This window comes from Urocitellus parryii, chromosome 1 (genome assembly GCF_045843805.1).
Source record: "Urocitellus parryii isolate mUroPar1 chromosome 1, mUroPar1.hap1, whole genome shotgun sequence".
Classification (NCBI taxonomy): domain Eukaryota; kingdom Metazoa; phylum Chordata; class Mammalia; order Rodentia; family Sciuridae; genus Urocitellus; species Urocitellus parryii.
Window position 1 is genome coordinate 95,337,144 of NC_135531.1, and position 21,390 is coordinate 95,358,533.

The window sequence follows — 21,390 nt, forward strand, 5'->3', positions numbered from 1 at the left end:
TGTCTTCTAGGCACATCAATGTTTCCCTCTCAGGTATCCCGTAACAAGCTCCTTGTGATTTTCCTTTCATATTTTATTTGTACTCAGATAATTATTCATAAATTTACATTCATGTAGTGATTTTTTGTTATTGTTTAGTTTTAAATATTTAACATGTTATGTATTTTAGATCTCTTTGTCACAAGACTTTTGGGAAATCTTTTATTTTAATTAGTTATGTATGACAGCAGAATGCATTACAATTTATATTACATGTATAGAGAACAATTTTTCATATCTCTGGTTGTACACAAAGTAGAGTCACACCATTTGTGTCTTAACACATGTAAGTAGGGTAGTGGTGTACATCTCATTTCACCAACTTTCCTAACCCCATGCTCCCTCCCTTCCCCTCCCTCCCCTTTGCTCTATCTAGAGTTGTCTAATCCATCCATGCTCCCTGCCCCAAGCCCATTGTGAATCAGCATCCTTATATCAGAGAAAACACTTGGAATTTGGTTTTGCAAATGTGAAACTATTAATAGCTGTGTGGTAATGATAGTGTGGACATATCACTACACATTCAGTTATTCACCTGGGGATGAGCAAACACTTTGTTTTTAGTGTTCTTTTACAAAGAACTTGTTGTACTATCATTTTATGTATTTCCTAAAAACTGATACTTGATTCTCACAGTGGAATTGATCACCAAAGAGTATCAATAATTTTAATTTTGAAGTATGTTAATAGGTGGTTTTCCAAAAATTTTGTAGTACTTGAAATTTCCACCAAACAGTTAAGAGCATTCTTTTCATCTTATCTCCAGAAGCAATAGAGGATTTACTTTCTGTTGCTGTGATCAGTCTGAAATATCAAACAAATATTTTATTATTTGTTTTAATTAGATATACATGACAGTAGAATGCACTTATATACTTTGATGTATCATACATAGATGGATATAATTTCTCATTTTTCTGAGGATACATATTGTAGAATCACATTAGTCATACAGTCACATACATACATGCAGTAATAATGTCTGTTTCATTCTACTATTTTTCTTATCCCCACATCCCCTGCCTTCCCCTCCTTTCATTTCTCTCTACTTAATCTGAGGTAACTTTTTTTTGCATTACAATTCTTAATACACATAAATACCACACTTTTTGTAATGCTAAGTATGAAGTCAGCAAATTCCCCCAAAACAAATACCGAATGTTTTCTCTGATATAGGGAGGTTACTCATAGTGGAATTGGGAGGGAGAGCGTGGGAGGAATAGATGAATTCTAGATAGGGAAGAGGGGTGGGAGAGAAAGGGAGGGGGCAGGGGATTAACAAGGATGGTGGAATGTGATGGACATCATTGTACAAAATACAAGTATGAAGACTTGAATTGGGTGTCAATATACTTTATATACAAACAGAAATATCTGTTATTTTAATTTTAAATTCCTATATGCCACCAGTGGAATTGAAAATTTTATGTTATTTTGTTTTGGACTTTATTGTCTTTGATTTATCAATAAAACTCTTTACCCATTTTCACATATGAAAAAAATGTGGTTCTTAATTTGGGAAAATTCTTTGGACAACATAAATATTACCTATTTATCTGCTAAATGCATCACAAATGTACTTTTCTCCAGTGTCATTTCTACTGATTTGTTTATAGAAGATTTTGCAATATAAAAGTGTTCAAAATTCATATAGTCAAACCTGTCTAATTTTTATTTAATGTATTTTAAAGTTTGAAGGTTAGTTTGAAAAGTCTTTCTAACCTCTGTATTGAAATTCACTGGGCTAGGGGTAAAGCTCAGTGGTAGAACACAGGACTAACATGCACCAGGCCCTTAGTTCTATCTCCAGCACCACAAATATATATATATACACACACACGTATATATATAATTCATTAATTAAATTTATTTAATAAACACATATTCAATGTTCTCTATATACCAGAGGTTTTACAGAATAGGAATATAGCTTTGAAATTCATTCTTTTTTTGTTGTTGTTAAATACAAATTTCTAGATTGGTGCCATTTTATTTTTGCCTGAAAATTTTCTTTAAAATACTTCTTGTGTTCTGGTACTGAATTCACTCAAAATTGTGAAAATTTTTTATTGCACTTTCATTTTTGAAAACGTATTTTTACTGGATATATAGGATAATTTTTGAAAGGTGTTATTCATTCCCTTGCCTCCTGGCTTGAATAGTTTCTGACGAGAAGATTGCTATTGTTTTTACCTTTGTTCTGCTGTGTGTAACTTCTTTCCCCTCCATCACTTCTTATAGTGTCAGTTTAAACTATCCTTTTAAAAAATGTCATTTTTATCATTGATTTTTGCAAATTGATCATTATGTTCTTTAGTCTTGTTTTCTTTATGTTAGTCTATTTGGGATTTGTTGATTTTCTTGATCTGTGGATTTACCATTTTCACCAAATTTGGGAAAATTTTAACCATATTGCTTCAAATATTTTTTCTTCCTTTCTGCCTTTCTGTGACTCCAATTATACATATGTTGGACCATCTGATGTTTTCTTTGTCTTTTCACTCTTTGTGCCTCATTTAAGATACATTTCCTGGTATATTTTCAACTCCACTAATTTTTCCTTTTGTAGTATGTCATGTCTTCTAATCCTAACCAGTATATTTTGAAAAATTCAGACAGTATATTTCTTATCTCTGTGAGATTTCACTTGGGTCTTTCATTTTATTTATCTCCACATAATATTCATCTTTTGATCTATATACTTGATTATATAAGTATATTTATTATAGATGTTTTAACAGTCTTGTCTCCCTGTTTGAACGTTTTTCTCTGCTTCTTTTGATTGATCTTTCTTTTTGTGTGGATTGTGTGGATTTGCATGGCAGGTAATATTTGATTAGATGCCAGACATAGTGAATTTTACATTGTTAGGTACTGAAGTTTGTGTGTGTGTGTGTGTGTGTGTGTGTGTGTTTTCCTCCTCCACCAGGGACAATTTTGCTCCTGCCCCAGTAGATAATCTGAAAATACCTGGATACATTTTAGTACTTACAACTAGGGTATTGCTATAGCACCTAGTGATAGAGGCCAGAGATACTGCTAAATATCCAATAATTGCTGCTAAACATCCCACATAACAAAGAATTATCCAGATCAAAATATCAATAGTGTTGCTACTGGGAAATTCTGCTTTCAAGAGCATTGAACTTAATTTGACGCGAAGTTGAGTTTCTTGATACAATTTTTTTTTCTTTCAAAGCTTGATTTTAAGCTTTGTTAGTGCACATTTAGGATAGCTTTTAGCATAGGACTAATTTGACCAGCTTTTAACATAATAATGCCTTAGGACACCTAATGCCCTGTAAAGTCTTAAGAAGTCTCTTTTCTCTGACTGATGGGAGTGCAAAACATTTCCAGCCCTGAATGAGTTCTAGGAATTATTCTGCTTACTCATTTGAAGTGATTATTTCCCTGGATTTGTGGAGTTTTACCCAATGCACATGCACATTACTACTATTCAACCAAATTTTGTAGAAGACCCTTCTGCAGATCTGTGGAGCTCTTTCTCAGTTCATTTTCTTATATCCTTCTTTGCAAATTCTATTTTTCTGGGCCTTGCTTAGCTTTGATATCTTTATGCTGGTGCAGTGAGGCCACTGGGTTGTTTACTTTTCCCCCTTGCTATTGCCTAGTGTGATGAGGACAATCTTAAGGTTGATCTTATTTGTATTCTCTCTTGAAGATTGTAGCCTTCCTTACCTATTGTCTGAAAACAGTTCCTTTATATACTTTATGCAGTTTTCTTATTGTTTATCATGGTAGGATAAAACAGAAGTTCATACATTATTGTATATCATTGCAAAATATCTGTCTACTCTGTTTATTTCGTTGAATTTTAAATTCCAAAGAGTTTGTTATTAATATCAACAAACATTTTTAAAATCAGAATTTACTTGGATATCTTTTCATTAACCCCTATATTTTCAACCTTATTCATTACATTAAGTACATTCTTATGAAAGGATGAAGCTCAATATTGCTTTTGAAACTTAATATTATGCCTTTCTTTTAATGTAGAATTTAGATCATTCATGTTTAGTGTGATGCATTATATATGTATTATATATTTTATTTCATGTTTATTGTTTATTTTACTTTTTTAATATTTATTTTTTTAGTTGTAGTTGGACACAATACCCTTATTTTAATATGGTGCTGAGGATTGAACATAGGGCTTTGCATGTACCAGGTGAGTGCTCTACCACTGAACCACAACCCAGCCCTGGTTATTTTACTTTTTTGTCCTTTTTTATTTTCATGATTTTGGTGATTTACTAAAAAGGAATGCTTATTATCTTACCTCTTTTAATTTGGAAGTTCTAATATAGTTTTTGTCTCTAATAATGCTCATATTCTTTCCTACTTATCTCTGTATTTTAACATTATAATTGTGAATATAACATACTTATGGAAAAGTGATTAAACACACATGTATGGTTTAACACATATTTATAAGTCAGACATGCTGTAATCTCAAAGAACTGGAACAATGCAAAAAAATTTGTTTTTGGGTGGTGGTGCTGGGGATTGAACCCAGGGACTTGTACATACTAGGCAAGCACTCTACCAACTGAGCCATATCCCCAGCCCTAATGACTAGATCTATTTTTTAACTCATTTAATCTCCTTTGAATTATATGCCGTTTTATCAGGTTTCAAACATTAGAGGCCTAAATTTTTATTTTTTTATTTTTTAGTTGTAGATAGATGGTGCAGTCCGGCTGTAGCAGAATAACCGAGGGGTGACGAACAACTTGTGTAGATTGATACAGCAGGAGTGGGAGTCATTTATTGTAGGACCGGAGGGGTATTTATACATTCCACACAGCTTATCTTAATTAACATAAACTAGATACAGCAGTCAACAAATAAGGAATCTCCACACTTAATGGCGCTGGCGCCACCTCACAAACCACTCCCCCTGGCAAAATGCCAGGCGCCATCCTGACTTGTTTACAGACTCTAACAGATAGACACAATGTCTTTATTTTATTTATTTATTTACTTACTTACTTACTTATTTATTTATGTGGTGCTGAGGGTCAAACCCAGTGCCTCATACTTGCTAGGCAAACACTCTCCTACTGAGCCACAACTCCAGCCCTAGAAGACCTTATTATTTTAATTGTTTATACAATCAAGATTTTTAAAAGTAAATGTAGAAAACAGGCTCAAGAAAGCTAAAAGTGGGCTTTTTGAAATAATCAATAATAATGATAACCTCTAGTGCAGTTGAACCAGAAAAAAAAGACACAGGAAGAAAAAATGATATCAAGAATTTACAAGGCTCAATTTTAGAATTTTATACAAAATTATATTTTGTTCCAGTGTAAAGAATCACCTGCTAAAAAATAAATGATTTTTTTTAAATGAAAAACAAAAGAAGAAGAACTGGTCGGTGTGGTGGTGCATGCCTGTAATCTCAGTGGCCTGGGAAGCTGAGGCAGGAGGATCACAAGTTCAAAGCCAGCCTCAACAGAAGTGAGGCACCAAGCAAATCAGTGAGACCCTGTCTCTAAATAAAATACAAAATAGGGCTGGCTATGTGGCTCAGTGGTCAAGTGCCCCTGAGTTCAATGTATACTCCCCCTATAAAAATGATTAAAAGGGGAATGTCACTAGAATGTAGAAAATGCTAACATGTAGCTGAGAGTTTAGATTAATTGGGAATATACTCTGAAAAATGTCACCTGCTATAACTGACACAAGAGGAAATAAAGCTCTGAACAGTCCTTTGACCACTAAGGAAACTGAATTAGTAATCAGAAGCATTCCCACCAATAAAACTTTAGGTACAGATAATTTCAATAGTAAGTTCTATGTTCAAGTGAGAAATAATTCAAAGAGTATATAAATCTTTGAGTATAGAAGGAGATGCCACTTTTATATTATTTAAGAAACTACCATAAATTGAATACTACTGGCAAAAAATAAATCGGGAAGAAAAACAGGGATATGGAACTATCACTCTGAAACTTAAGTGCAAGAATTGTTTTAAACTTAACAAAGTAAATCAAGGAATATATAGAATGAATTATAAATTGTGATCTAATTATGATCAAATGTGTCTCTCCAAGAAAATACAGGTTCATTTGCCGAAGGAAAACCACAAATGTCATTCAATACATTAATTCTTGCAGACATCAATTCTAATTTTAAAAAATTCATATAAGCAATGACAGAGGCAATATATATAAACATTCAACTGGAAAAATCAGCTGGAAATAAAATTTTTTAAATTTCAGTTTGTTTGGGGTTTGGGTTTTGGGGGTTTTTGTTTTTGTTGGGGGGAGGGTACTTGGAATTGAACCCAGGGGTGCTCTATCACTAAACCACATGCAGCTGTTTTATTTTTTTATTTTGGGACAGAATCATGTAGGTTGGTTAAGGCCTCACTAAGCTGCTAAGGGTGACTCCCAACTTCAATTCTCTTGCCCAGCCTCCTGAGTTGTTGCAATTACAGGCATGCACCAGTGCACCCAAAGGGAAATGAAATTTTAAAAGATATTACACTTTAAACTATCAGGTATCTGGATATAAATCTAATAAAGCACTTGTAAGATTTCTATGGAAAAAATCCATCCCTACCCTGAGCCAATGAACATGCCTATATTTTAGAGTAGAAGCTTTATGATTTTTGTCTTTTATAATTGGGAAAATCTCTTCTTTTTTTTACTGCTTTATAGTGTCATTCCTATGACATATATACTGTTCATAATTATATGAGTCTTTATAGGTGTAAAATCTATTTTATTAATCTTTTTGTCTTATATCAGTACCGCAAGTATCACATAGTTATTATAACTGTAGTTTTTAATTAAGGCTTGAGAGCTGGTAGTATAAATCCTCCTACTTTGATGTTCAAAGGGAAGTAATTCTATTTATTTTTGCTGTAAATTTTAATTGACAAATAATAATTGTTACTATTTCTGGGTATAGTTAATAGTAATATACTGTGTTTCAAAATTGCTAATAGTTATTTTTATGGAATAGATTTATATTCTTGCCATAAAAATTAAATTGATGAGGTGGGTATGTTAATTAGCTTTTTACCCCCAGTAGTAGTAATTGAACCCACAGCCTTACACATTCTAGGCAAATGCTCTACTACAAAGCTACAGCTCCAGCCCTTTTAAAAATATTTTTTTTTGAGACATTGTTTTGCTAATTTTCTCAGGCTGACCTCAAAGTTGCCATTCTCTGTCTCAATATCTACCTAGAGGAAAACATCACATGGGCAGCAGGAATGTAGCTCTATAGTAGTGCTCTTACTTAGCAATCTTTAGGTCCTGGGTTCAATACCCAGTGCTGAAAAAAATCACCTTATATTCCAGTTTTATCTTATCCAAGAGTTGATAATTCTTGACCATCACTATTTCATTTAAACTGTGGTTTTTAAAGTTTCACATATACAAAAGAAATTCTATTTGAGTTTTGAATTTTGATTGGTATTGAATTAAATCTATAGATCAGTTTTTGGGGAGCTAATATCTTCAAAACATGCATTTCCAACTCATGAACATAATATATCTTTTCTTATTTAGGTCCTCTCCAATGTTTTTCTAAAGATTCTTGTAACTTTTTTCCATGCTTCATCACTGTAATATGCTGATTTTCAATCCCTTGGGTATAAACCAAGGAGTGGGATAGCTGGGTCAAATGGTGGTTCCATTCCAAGTTTTCTAAGGAATCTCCACAACTGCTTTCCAGAGTGATTGCACCAATTTGCAGTATGAATGTACCTCCCCCCACCCATATCCTTGCCAACACTTTTTATTCTTTCCTGATTGGAGTCAGGTGGAATCTTAGAGTAGTTTTGATTTGCATTTCTCTAATTTCTAGAGATGATAAACTTTTTTTATATGTTTGTTGATCAATTGTATATCTTCTTTGAAGTGTCTGTTCAATTCCTGTGCCCATTTGTTGATTGGGTTATTTTTTTTGTGTGTGTGAAGTTTTTTGGGTTCTTTAGATATCCTGGAGATTAGTGCTGTATCTGATATGCATGTGGTAAAGATTTTCTCCCAATCTGTAGGCTCTCTCTTCATGTTATTTATTGTTTCCTTTGTTGAGAATAAGCTTGTAGTTTGAATCCATCCCATTTATTGATTCTTTATTTTACCTCTTGTGCTTTAAAAGTCTTGTTAAGAAAGTCTCCTAAGCTGAAATTATGAAGATTTGGGCCTACTTTTTCTTCTAATAGGCACAGAATGTCTCTTCTAGTGCCTAAGTCTTTGATATACTTTGAGTTGATTTTTGTGTAGGGTGAGAGATAGAGGTTTAATTTCATTTTTTAACATATGGTATGGATTTCCAGTTTTCTTAGCACCATTTGTTGAAGAGGCTATCTTTTCTCCAATGTATGTTTTTGGCACCTTTGTCAAGTATGAGATAACTGTATTTATGTGGATTTGTATCTGTGTCTTCTATCCTGTACCATTGATCTACATGTCTATTTTGGTGCCAGTACCATGCTGTTTTTGTTACTATTGTAGTATAGTTTAAGTTCTGGTATTGTGATACTTCCTGCTTTTTTCCTCTTACTAAGGATTGCTTTGGGACTCTTATTTTTCCAAATGAATTTCATAATTGCTTGTTCTATTTCTATGAAGAATATCATTGGCATTTTAATAGGAATTACCTTATATCTGTATAATACTTTTGATAGTATGGCCATTTTGACAATATTAATTCTGCCTATCCAAGAGCATGGGAAATCTTTCCATCTTCTAAGGTCTTCTTCAACTTCTTTCTTTAGTATTCTGTAGTTTTCATTGTAGAGATATTTTTCACCTCTTTTGTTAGATTGATTTCCAAGTATTTTATTTTTTGAGGCTGTTGTGAGTGTTGTGACTTATCTTTCAGAAGATTCATCACTGATGTATAGGAATGCATTTGATTTATGGGTGTTGGTTTTATTTCCTGCTACTTTGCTGAATTTTATTATTAGTTCTAGAAGTATTCTGGTGGAATATTTTTTGGATCTTCTAAATATAGAATCATGTTGAAGGCACATAGTGATTTGTTTGATTTCTTCTTTTTCTATTCACATCCTTTTAATTTCCTTAGTTTGTCTTATTGCTTTGGCTACGATTTCAAGGAATAGAAGTGGTGAACGAGGGCATCCCAGTTTTTAGAGGAATTCTTTCATTTTTTTCTCCATTTACAATGATGTTGGCCTTGGCCTTAGCATAGATAGCTTTTACAATGTTGAGGTATGTAACTAGTATCCCTAGTTTTTCTAGTGTTTTGAACATGAAAGTGTGCTATATTTTGTCAAATTATTTGCTGCATTTATTGATATACTGATGATTATTGTCTTTAAGTTTATTGATATGATGAATTACATTTATTTATTTCCATATGTTGAACCAACCTTGCATCCCTGCGATCCCACTTGATTGTGGTGCAGTATCTTTTAACATGTTTTTGTATGCAATTTGTAATCTGATTGAAAATTTTTGCATCTATGTTCATCAGGGATATTGGTGTGAAGTTTTCTTTCCTCGATGTATCTTTGTGTGGTTTTGGTATCAGGGTGATACTAGCCTCATAGAATGAGTTTGGAAGTGTTTCCTCCTTTTTGATTTCATGGAATAATTTGAGGAGTATTTGATGTTAGTTCTTCTTTGAAGTTCTTGTAGAACTTGGTTAAGAATCCATCTAGTCCTGGGCTTTTCTTGGTTGGTAGGCTTTTGATGGTGTCTTCTATTTTATTGCTTGAAGTTGATTTGTTTAAATTATGTATGTCCAATTGATTTAGTTTGGGTAGATCATATGTCTCTAGAAATTTGTTGATGTCTTCAAGATTTTATATTTTATTGAAGTATAAATTTTCATAATCGTTTCTAATTATCTTCTGTGTTTTAGTAGTATCCACCATGATATTTCCTTTTTCATCACAAATTTTAGTAGTTTGAGTTTTCTCTTTCTCTTTGTTAGTGTAGCTAAGGGTTTATCAATTTTATTTATTTTTTAAAGAACCAACTTTTTGTTTTGTCATTTTTTTGAATTGTTTCTTTTGTTTCAATTTCATTAATTTCAGCTCTGATTTTAATACTTCCTGTCTTCTGATTTTGGTGTTGATTTATTCTCCTTTTTCCTAAGGCTTTGAGGTGTAAAGTTTGGACATTTTTTTGTCGTTTTATTCTTTTAATGTATGGTATGAGCTCAATGCAATGAACTTTCCTATTAGCACTGCCTTCATAGTGTCACAGAGATTTTGATATGTTGTATCAGTGTTCTCATTAACCTCTAAGTATTTTTTTATTTCCTCCCCGATTTCTCCTGCTATCCATTCATCATTCAATAGCATGCTATTTAGTCTCCAGATGTTGGAGTAGCTTCTATATTGTATTTTAACATTGATTTCTAGTTTTATTTCTATATTATTTAACATTGATTTCTAGTTTTATTTCATTATGATCTGATAGAATGCAGAGTAGTATTCTTTCTTTTTTTGTATTTGCTGAAGGTTCTTTTTGGTATAACATATGGTCCATTTTAGAGAAGAATCCATGTGCTGCTGAGAAGAGAAGAAAGCATATTTGCTCAATGATGGATGAAATACTCTAGTCCTCACTTCCCAAATGCTTGATTTATAAATTTGGCAACATAGTTGCTTTTCTAATTTCAAGATTTTCCATTTTACCTTCAAAGCTGACCATTTTTCAGTTGTGCAAAGTATTCAACAAATGCAGAAATAAAAAGCAGCATTTTGAAATTAGTTGAGGTCAGTGCAGTTCTACTCTGAAATCAGTTTAGCTAAAGGAATCTGGCGCTCTTGTTGAATGAAAACAGGAGATGGGAAATGCCTACCATTTGACTTTGAGAGGATAAGCAAGATTTACTCATGATGCCTGGATTTGGGGTGGATTCCAATCTATCATTGCCCTGTCACTGTCAAATACCACATAAAAGTTCAAACATAATGTCAAATCTAAAAACCACGGAGAAAAGAGTTCAGTTCCCAAAGGAACAGAAAGAGCTTAACAATGTGAAACGTCATCTAGAATATATTGGCGTTAAATTAGTACTGCTGAAACAATACATTGAGGATTTACAGTAACACCTGGAAGTTCCTTCTAATGTACATATAAATTGAATTATGAAGCTTTTTATATAACCTGTTTTATGGCCTTATAGATTTCATGAACCAAATGAAAACTGAAATCTCCATTCCACATTCCATCCTTTATCTTGAGATAAAATATACTTATTTTCAAGGTAGAGTTTTAAGTATCCATATTTCTTATGCCTCATTCAAAGAAATCTTTTCTCAATTTTGGATGTTGTCTCTTTTTATCTTGTATGTGAAACTCCAGTAGATTTAATATCAGCATTCATCACCTGTGAAACCCTTCACATGTCCTTCAAACCAATTAATTTGGAATTCTCAGTGCTTTCTGTGCCAGTGGAATCAGGTGTGGAATTGGTGGATTTGATGCAGACCTGCTTTTGAATTTCTTTCACTATGCTCTTACCTTTTCATATCAAGTATTGCTTTCAAAATATCTGACAGTATATTTTTATTTTTTATAAGTGACATTTATTTACAAATATTTTTGCCTGGGTATTCATGTTTTTTTCCTTGACATTTTCATTTATATCATGTATATTTATGAAAATATATCTTGATTTTGATTATTCTGAGTTAGTTGTCTCAGATAGATACATCAGACATTTTCTGCAATATGCAGTTTCAAGTTTTATTTTCCTAGATTATAGATTTTAGTATTCTATATCATTACTTCAGTTTTTTCCTCAAGGACTCCAATTACACACGTATTAAATACTGTATCTTTCTTTAATAGCTAACAGTTCTAAATTCTACTTAATCTTTTTATAAGATTTTAATTATTTCTTATTTTCATCTTATATTTTTCTTAAGGCATTATTCAGTGTTTATTTGCTGTTGTGTTCCTTCTAGTTTACTTTTTACTTCTGAAAAAATTCTTTTGCTTTTTAAATGATTTTTTTGCTAAATTTTCTCATCTTTATCATATCTATTTTTAAAACTCTCTTTTTTAGTCAGTCATCTCATAACTGAGTCTTATTTGTTTATTTATTAAATTTAAATTAGTTTTAATTATTATTTCAAATGATACACGAAAACATAAAAATTGTATATAGCAATGGGGTACCATGGGAAGTTTCAATGCACGTATATATTGTATAATGCTTAAAACAGGGTAAACATAATCTGTCTGCACAAATGTTTATCATTTCTTTATAGTGAAAACTTTAATAATCTCTTCTAGCTTTGTGAAATTATTAGTACATAATTGTTATGTATAGTCACCCTTCTATGTAATAGCATATCAGAATTTCTTGCTTCTATTTAACTGTAACTTAGTACTCACTGATAAATCTTTCCCTGTGCCTCCTTCCCACCTAATCTCTTCAGCCTCTGGTAACCACCATTCTACTCTGAACTTCTATGAGAGCAACAGTTTTAGATTTTACATGGGTGAGATCATATGATTATTGTATCTTTTCTCTGCCTAATTTCACTTAACACAATGATCTTCATTTCTGTACATGTTGTTGCAAATTATAGGATTTTATTCTTTTTTTCATGGTTGAAAAGTATCCATTGTGTATCTGTTCTACTTTTCTTAATCCATTCATCTGCTGATAGACATTTACATTTCTTAGCTATTGTGAATTGGGCTACAATGAACATAGGAGTGCAAAGGAAATGAATTGTTGGTTTCATTTCCTTTGGATAGATTTATACCCAGTAGTGGGATTTATGGATTATATTGTAGTTTTATTTTTAATATTTTGAGGAACCTTCACACTTTTCCATAATGATTGCATTAATTTACATTCCCACCAATGGTTTATGCAAGAATTCCTTTTTCTTCACATTCTCTTCAACACTTTTATCTTCAATCTTTTTGATAATAGTCATTCTTACAAGTATGAGTGATATCTCATTGTGGTTTTGATTTGTATTTCCCTGATGGTTACTGATAATGCACATTTCCCCCATATACCTGTTGGTCATTTGTATGTGTTCTTTTGAGGAATATTTGTTTAGATCTGTTACTCTTTATAAAATTGGGCTATTTGTGTGTTATTATTAAAATTTTGTATATGTTTAACTCTAAGTATAATACTGCCTTTTCCAGACTATCATATAGTTAGAACCATATGTTCAACCTATTTTTATTACTAAGATATACCCATTTAATGTTCCTTTGTGTTTTTTCATGGGTTCATCACTAAATTTATTTTTACCAGTGAATAATATTCCATTGTATGAATATACCAGAGTTTGCTTATCTGTTCACCTTTTGAAAGACATCTTGGTTGCTTCCAGTTTTTGTCAATTATTATGAATAAAGCTGATATAAACATTTATGTGCAGGCTCTTTTCCCTACCTCCTTTTTTTTTTTTTTTTGGTACTGGGAATTGAACTCAGGGTCACTTAACCACTGAGCCACATCCCCAGCCTTTAATTTTTTTTTAATTTTGAGACAGAGTCCCACTGAGTTGCTTAGTGCCTTGCTAAGTTGCTTAGGCTGGCATGAACTTGTGATCCTCCTTCCTCAGTCTCCCAAGTTGTTGGGATTACAGGTGTTCACCACTGTACCAGGCTATGTGCAGGTTTTCATTTGGACCTGCTTTCAAATCAATTATCTAAATACTTAGGAGTTGCTCAGTTTTATGGTAAGACCATGTTTAGTTTTGTACGAAACTACCAAACAGTCTTCCAGTGTGGGTATACCATTTTTTATTCCTGCCAACAATAAATGAGAGTTCTTATTGATCTGCAATCCCTGTCAGCATTTTATATTGTCAGTTTTTTAAAATTTGAGGCACTCTACTAGGTGTATGGTCATCATCTTATTCTTGATTAAATTTGCAATTCTTTATGTGTGATATTTTCATGTTTTTCACCTGTATATCTTCTTTATTTTGGTGGTGGTGGGGGGAAACCAGGGATTGAACTCAGAGGCACTTGACCACTGAGCCGCATCCCCATCTCTGTTTTGTGTTTTATTTAGAGGCAGGTGTCTCAGCACCTCGCTGTTGCTGAGGCTGGCTTTGAACTCCTGATCCTCCTGTCTCAGCTTCCTGAGCCACTGAGATTAAAGATGTGCACCACCAAGCCTGGCTAATATATCTTTTTTAGTGAGATCTGTTCAGATCTATTGCCCATTTTAAAACTGGATTGTTGTCTGTTGAGTTTTTAGAATTATTTGTCCTTTATCAGATACAGGTTTTACATGTATTTTATCCCAGCTTGTGGCTTGTGTTTTCATTCACAAGCAAAAATTTAAAATTTTAATAAAGTCAAACTTAGCAGTTTTTTCTTTCAAGGATCATGTCTTTCATATTTAAAAATTCTTTGTCAGGACTGAGGGTGTAGCCCAGTGGTAGACTACTTAATTAACATGCAAAGGTCCTGGGTTTGGCATCCAGTACTACAAAAATAATGAATGAATGAATGAATAACATTTGTTGCTCAAATTGTTTCATCTCTGGACATTAGGAGCTCTTAGCTGACCCCTTTGATTTTAGTATATTCTTACTTTATGGTACTACAAGATGCTTGAGGTTCATCTTGTATATTTCTTGTTCCAGTCTTAGAATCATGCATTTCTACAAGGAGCTTTTATTCAAAAGTAGTATTAGAAATCAAGATCTGAATATGAGGTGCACCCACTGTTACTATTGTGCTGTTGCTTCTAGGACCTCTCAGCTGACAGAAAGAATATATGTATATACCACTGTATGCATATGCACATATGTACAAATATTCTTTTTGTAACTATCTATATTTATATCAAGATAAATGTGAGTTATATTGATGTCTTCAACTCTAATACTTACCACATGGATCATTCCAGCCCCTTCTATTTGTTATCTGAACCTTTTCACTACAACATTTGTCATCATCTCCCATTTGTCATCCATTTACTTAATTGTTCAATTAACTTACTTAATTTATTTAAGTGTATGTATAGTGACTTCAGAATGTTGTACTTCTGTGATAACAACTCTATTAACTGTAGTACAAAAATGTTCCTTTTCCCTCTAGTCTTATAAATCCCATCATTTCCAGAGTTGCTGGGGTCAGCACCTTATTACTCAACTTCCTTCACTGCAGTTATTTCATATATTTCTAATATTTTTATTTTTAAATTTTATTTTATTGGTTCTTTTTAGTTATACATGACATTAGAATTCATTTTGACATAATTATACAAACATGGAATATATCTTATTGTAATTCAGACCCCAGTACCACTCCTTCCCCTTCCCTTAACCCTCCCCCTACTCCCTTCCCTCTATTGGTATTTCTGCCATTTACCCATAATTATTTTTATTAATTAATTTCTGGTGGATGTACTTGATGGTGAAATTCACTGTGGTATATTCACATATGTACACAGGAAAGTTATGTCAGATTCATTCCACTCTTTTTCCTGTTCCAATCCTCCCTCCCTTCCCTTTTGTCTAATCCACTGAATTTATATTGCCCCCTGCATCCCCTACCCTTCATTTTGGGTTAGCTTCCACATATCAGAGAAAAATTCAACCTTATTTCCCTTAGCATAATAGTCTCCAGATCCAGCTATTTACTAGTAAATATCATAAAGTCATTCTTCTTTGTGGATAAGTAATATTCCATTGTGTGTGCATACCACATTTCCTTTTCCATTCATCTGTTGAAGGGCACCTATTTGATTCCTAGCTTAACTATTGTGAATTGTGCTGCTTTAAACATTGATGTGATTGCATTATTGTAGTATGCCGATTTTAAATCCTTTGGATATATATACTGAGGAGGTGGGATAACTGGGTCAAATCTAGTTCCATTTCTAGTTTTTGTTTTGTTTTGTTTTGTTTTGATAATTAGGCTATTTTATTATTTTCTCAATTAAAATTATTTTTTTAAAGGAAAGAAGTTTATTTTGGCTCATTGCCCAGAAGCTCCTTTAAAATTTATTTTAATTGGCAATTATAATTAGCCTTACAAAAACTATTTATTTGTTCTAAGTAGTTATACATGACAATAGAATGCATTTTGACACATTATACATAAAATGAATACAACTTCTTATTTGTCTGGTTGTACATGACATAGAGTTACACAGGTCATGCAATCCTATATGCACACAGGGTGATAATGTATGATTCATTCTGCTATCATTCCTACCCCCATGCCCTACCTTATTCCCTCTCTTTACTTCCTAAATCTAGTCCAAAATACCTCTATTCTTCCCCTCCTTATTGTGAATTAGCATCTGCTTATCAGAGAAAACATTCAACCTTTGGTTTTTTGGGATAAGCTTATTTTGTTTAGGATAATATTCTCCAGTTCCATCCATTTACTGGAAAATGCCATAACTTCATTCTTCTTTAAGGCTGAGTAATATTCCATTGTGTATATATACCACAGTTACTTTACTATTTCTAGTTTTTGAGGAATCTACATTCTGCTTTCCAGAGTGGTTGCACCAGTTTGCAGTACAACCAACAATATATGAGTATACCCTTTCCTCCACATCCTTGCCAACATTTGTTGTTACTTGTATTTTTTTTAAAGAGAGAGTGAGAGAGGAGAGAGAGAGAGAGAGAGAGAGAGAGAGAGAGAGAGAGAGAGAGAATTTTTAATATTTATTTTTTTTAGTTCTCGGCGGACACAACATCTTTGTTGGTATGTGGTGCTGAGGATCGAACCCGGGTCGCATGCATGCCAAGGAGCGAGCTACCGCTTGAGCCACATCCCCAGCCCGTTACTTGTATTTTTGATCATTGCCATTCTGATTGGAGCAAGGTAAAATCTCAGTGTAGTTTTAATTTGCATTTTTTTAAATTGTTAGAGATGTTGAACATTTTTTCATTTAATTGTTGACCATTTGTATTTCCTCTTTTAAGAAGTGTTTATTTAGTTTCTTTGCTCATTTATTGATTGGCTTATGTAACATATTTAGATTTTTTTTTACATTCTGCATTCCATTCCAAGATGGTGTAAATATTAAAATTTATTCTTTGTTCTATCAAGTACTATAAATTTTGACAAAAATCCTAATGTCTTGTGTTCACAATTAAAGTATCATGAAGAATAGTTTCACCTTGTACTTTACCTATTCAATCTTACTGTCCCCTACTCTACCTTGAACCCTTGGCAAAACCTTTATAGTTTTACTTTTCCAGTAATTTGAAATGTTATAGTGAGTACCTTTTTCTGACTGAATTACACTTTTGATTTACCCATTGCTTTATTTTTTAAAGAGAGAGTGAAAGAGAGAAAGAGAGAGAAAGTATTGAGAGAGAGAGAGAATTTTTTAATATTTATTTTTTATTTTTCAGCAAACACAACATCTTTGTTTGTATGTGGTGCCGAGAATCAAACCCGGGCCGCACGCATGCCAGGCGAGCTTGATACCGCTTGAGCCACATCCCCAGCCCTACCCATTGCTTAAAAAAAACCTTTTTTTATTTGTAGGTGAACATAATACCTTTATTTTACTTATTTATTTTTAATGTTGTGCTGAGGATCAAACCCAGTGCCTCACAACTGGGCTACAACCCCAGCCCCTACTCATTGCTTTTGTGTCTTGACAGATCATTTCTTTTTGTTGATGGATACTACTCCATTGTGGAGACATACCACAGTTTGTTTATCCATTCATATATTAATGAATATATTGCTTGCTTTCAGTTTTTGTTGACTAAGAATAAATCTACCATAAATATTCATGTACATCTATACACTTTTTATTTCCTTCTCTTTTCTGTTTCAGCAAGTACTTCCAGAACAATGTTAGATAGAGGATAACCTTGCTTTGTTTCCAATCGGGAAAAATTGTTCAGCTTCTTACCATAAGGATGATGTTAGCTTTTTTTTTTTTTTTTTGGTAGATGTTCTTTGTCAAATTCAGGTTGTTCCTTTCTATTCCCATTCACTGAGAATTTTATCATGAATTGTTGGCTCCTGTCAGGTACTTTGTTTGTTTTAAATTGATTGATCATATTATTTTTCTCCTTGTTAATTTGGTAGATTACATTAATTGATTTTGAAATGTTGAGCCAGCTTTGGATATTGGGAATAAATTCCACTGGTTTGTGATATATAATTTTTAATACATTAGTGGATTCAATTTGCTAATATTTTCTTGAGAATTTTTATATCTATGTTTGTTTTAGTTTTCCCATTGTTGCTGTAACAAAATACCACACATTTAGTGGCTTTTAATAACACAAATTTATTCTCTTGCAATTCTAGAAGTTCAAAGTTTAAAATTAAGATGTAAGCTAGGCTTTATTCTTTCTGGAGGCTTCAGGAAATAATTCCCATTTTCTTGCCTTTTTTGTTTTAGCTTCTAGAAGCTGCCTGCATTCCTTAGCTTGTGGCTGCTTCCACCTATCACTTCAATCTCTTGCTTACAAAATCCCATGTCCTACTACTGACCCTGTTTCTCTTGCCCACTTCTTATAAATGAGCTTTGTGGTTACCTAGGGCTCACCCCAGTAATCCAGTATAACCTGCCCATATTTAAAATCCTTAATTTAATCACAGCTGTATTCCTTTTATCATGCAGAGTACTATATTCAGAAATTATTATATTAGGACCTGGACATCTTCAAGGCATCATTATTCAATTTACATTTACCAAAAATATTCTTGAAATCTGATCTGTAGTTTCTCTTTCTTGTGATATATTTATCTCATTTTGTTATTAGTACAATGCTGGACTGATAGACTGAGTTAGCAAGTGTCCCCTCTTCTCTAGAAGAGATTGTAGAGAATTAGTATCATACTTAAAATGTTTGGTAGAATTCTCTAGTGAAACCATCTGGGCTTGGTGCTTTAAAAATGTATGTAATGTGTGTGTGTGTGTGTGTGTGTGTGTGTGTGTGTGTATTTTCAAGTCCTTTAATAAGTTTAGTGCCATTGAGATTATCCATTTTTTAGTGATTTATGTTTCCAAAGAATTGATCTATTTCTCTAAATTATAAATATATGGGGCTGGGGATGTGGCTCAAGCGGTAGCTCGCTTGCCTGGCATGCGTGCGGCCCGGGTTCGATTCTCAGCACCACATACCAACAAAGATGTTGTGTCCGCTGAAAACTAAAAAATAAATAAAAAAAAAATTATAAATATATGGGCATAGATTGTTCATAAAATTCTCTTGTTATCTTTTTACTGTTCAAAGGATCAGTAGTGATTAATTCCTACATTTCTCATAGCACTAATTTGTGCCTTCTTTCTCTCTCTCTCTTTTTTTTTTTTTTTTTTGGTTAGCTTGTCTAAAAGTTTATCAATTTTACTGATACTTTCAAAAAGCCAGCTTTTGGAGAATTCTTTTTGTTATTTGGAAAATCCTTTTTTTATTATTATTGATTTCTTCAATTGCTTCCCTGTTTTCAATTTCATTGATTTCTACTTTAATTTTTGTTATATCTTTTCTCATTGTCTTTGGCTTAGATAATTATTCATTCTTTTTCTAGTTTTCTAAGGTGGAAAATCATCTTATTGATTTTAGATTTTCTTTTCTAATATATGAAGCTATAGTTTACCTCCCAAGTGCTGTTTTTTTTTCTGAATCCCACAAATTTTAATAAGTTGGATTTTCATATATATTTTATATATTTCACACACACACACACACATATTCCTATTGTCTTCTGTTACCCATCTTGCTATTTGAAGCATGTTATTTAATTTCCAAATATTGGGGGATTTTCTAGCATTATTGATTTCTAGTTTGATTCCACTTTGGTCTGAGAACATACTTTGTATGTATTTTTTCTAATTTTAATGGTGTTTTTTTAATGGCCCAGATGTGGTTCATCTAGTAAAAGTTCCACATGAACTTGAAAGGAATATGTGTTCTTTTGTTTCTTGTTAAAGTATTCTATAAATGTCAATTAGATCAAGTTAAGTGATGGTGCTATTCAGTCAACTTCATCCTTACTGATTTTTCTGTGTCCTTGATCCATTAGTTACTGACAAGGGGTTTCAAAGTCTCCAATTGCAATTGTAGATTTGTCTATACTCCTTTCCATTTGATAAGTTATTTCTTTGTGTGTTTGATTCTCTGTTTTTTTGAGTGCATACAAGTATAGAATTGTTATATTTTCTTGGAGAAATGACATTTGAATATTATAATGCTCCTCTTCATCCTCAATAATTTTCTTTGTCCGGAAGCTGGCTTTGTCCAACATTAATAGGCTACTCAGTGTTTCTTTTGATCTGTATTAATAAGGAGCATTTTCTCCATCTCTTCATTTTTAACATGTCAGAGTGTTTATATTTAAAGTGGGGTTCCTGTAGATAACATATATTTGAGTCTTTTTAAAATCCAATCTGTGCTTCTAAATTTGTGTATTTAGACTATTCAAATTTAAAGTTAATATTGTTATATTACTATCAAGTAGGTTCATAACTTTTCTATATATTGCCAGAGGCTTTTTCCTTTGTTCTCTTTTTGTCTTTCTTTTCTTTCCTTCCTTACTCAATCCTTCCTTCCTTCCTTCTTCACTCACTTCCTTCCTTTATTTCTTTCAGTACTGAGGATTGAATCCAGAGGGCTTAACCGCTGAGCCAATCTTTTAAATTTATCTTCTAATTTTGAGACAGGGTCTTGCTAAGTTGCTTGGGGCCTTGCTAAGTTTCTGATGCTGGGCTCAAATTTGTGACCCTTCTGCCTCAGCCTCCTGAGTCACTGGGGTTACAGGCTTGCACCACAACACCTGGCTTTTCTTTGGTTTTAATAGAGCATTTTATATGATTCCATTTATCTTATAATTATTTAAAATCATTTTATATGATTCCTAATTATCTTATAATTATTTTTAAAATGTTTACTAGTTGTCCTAGAGTTTATAATATACATTTATAACTAATCTAAATCTACCTTCGAATAACATTGTTATGCTTCCTGTACATGACAGGTACATTATAATTTCCCAATTCCTTTCTTCTATCCATGTGACATTGTTCTCATTCTTTTCACTTATGGATAGGCTATAATCACGCTCTGCATTATTACCATTATTATTTTAAACTTTCATCTTTTAGATAAAGGAAGAATAGGAAATGTAAAACATTTGATTTTATCTTTATTTATTCATTTTTAAACATATTTTTAGTTGTAGATGGACATAATATCTTCATTTATTTATTTATTTTTATGTGGTTCTGAGGATGGAACCCAGTGCCTCACACATGTGAGGCAAGCACTCTCCCACTGAGATACAACTACAGTTCCTCTTTATTTATTCCGTAGCAGTCTTTATTTTTGAATATCTGAGTGTGATTTATATGATTTTTTTCATTCAATTTGAAAAAATATTTTTTGATATTTTTTGCTGGGCAGATCAA

The 21,390-nt window shown here is 32.6% G+C and overlaps 1 protein-coding gene across 1 annotated transcript in view; it reads left to right on the top strand.

The window, feature by feature from the left end:
• Nucleotides 1-21,390, top strand: part of LOC144253692 (protocadherin alpha-13-like) — a 42,812-nt gene that overhangs the window by 3,005 nt on the left and 18,417 nt on the right. The window lies entirely within an intron of this gene.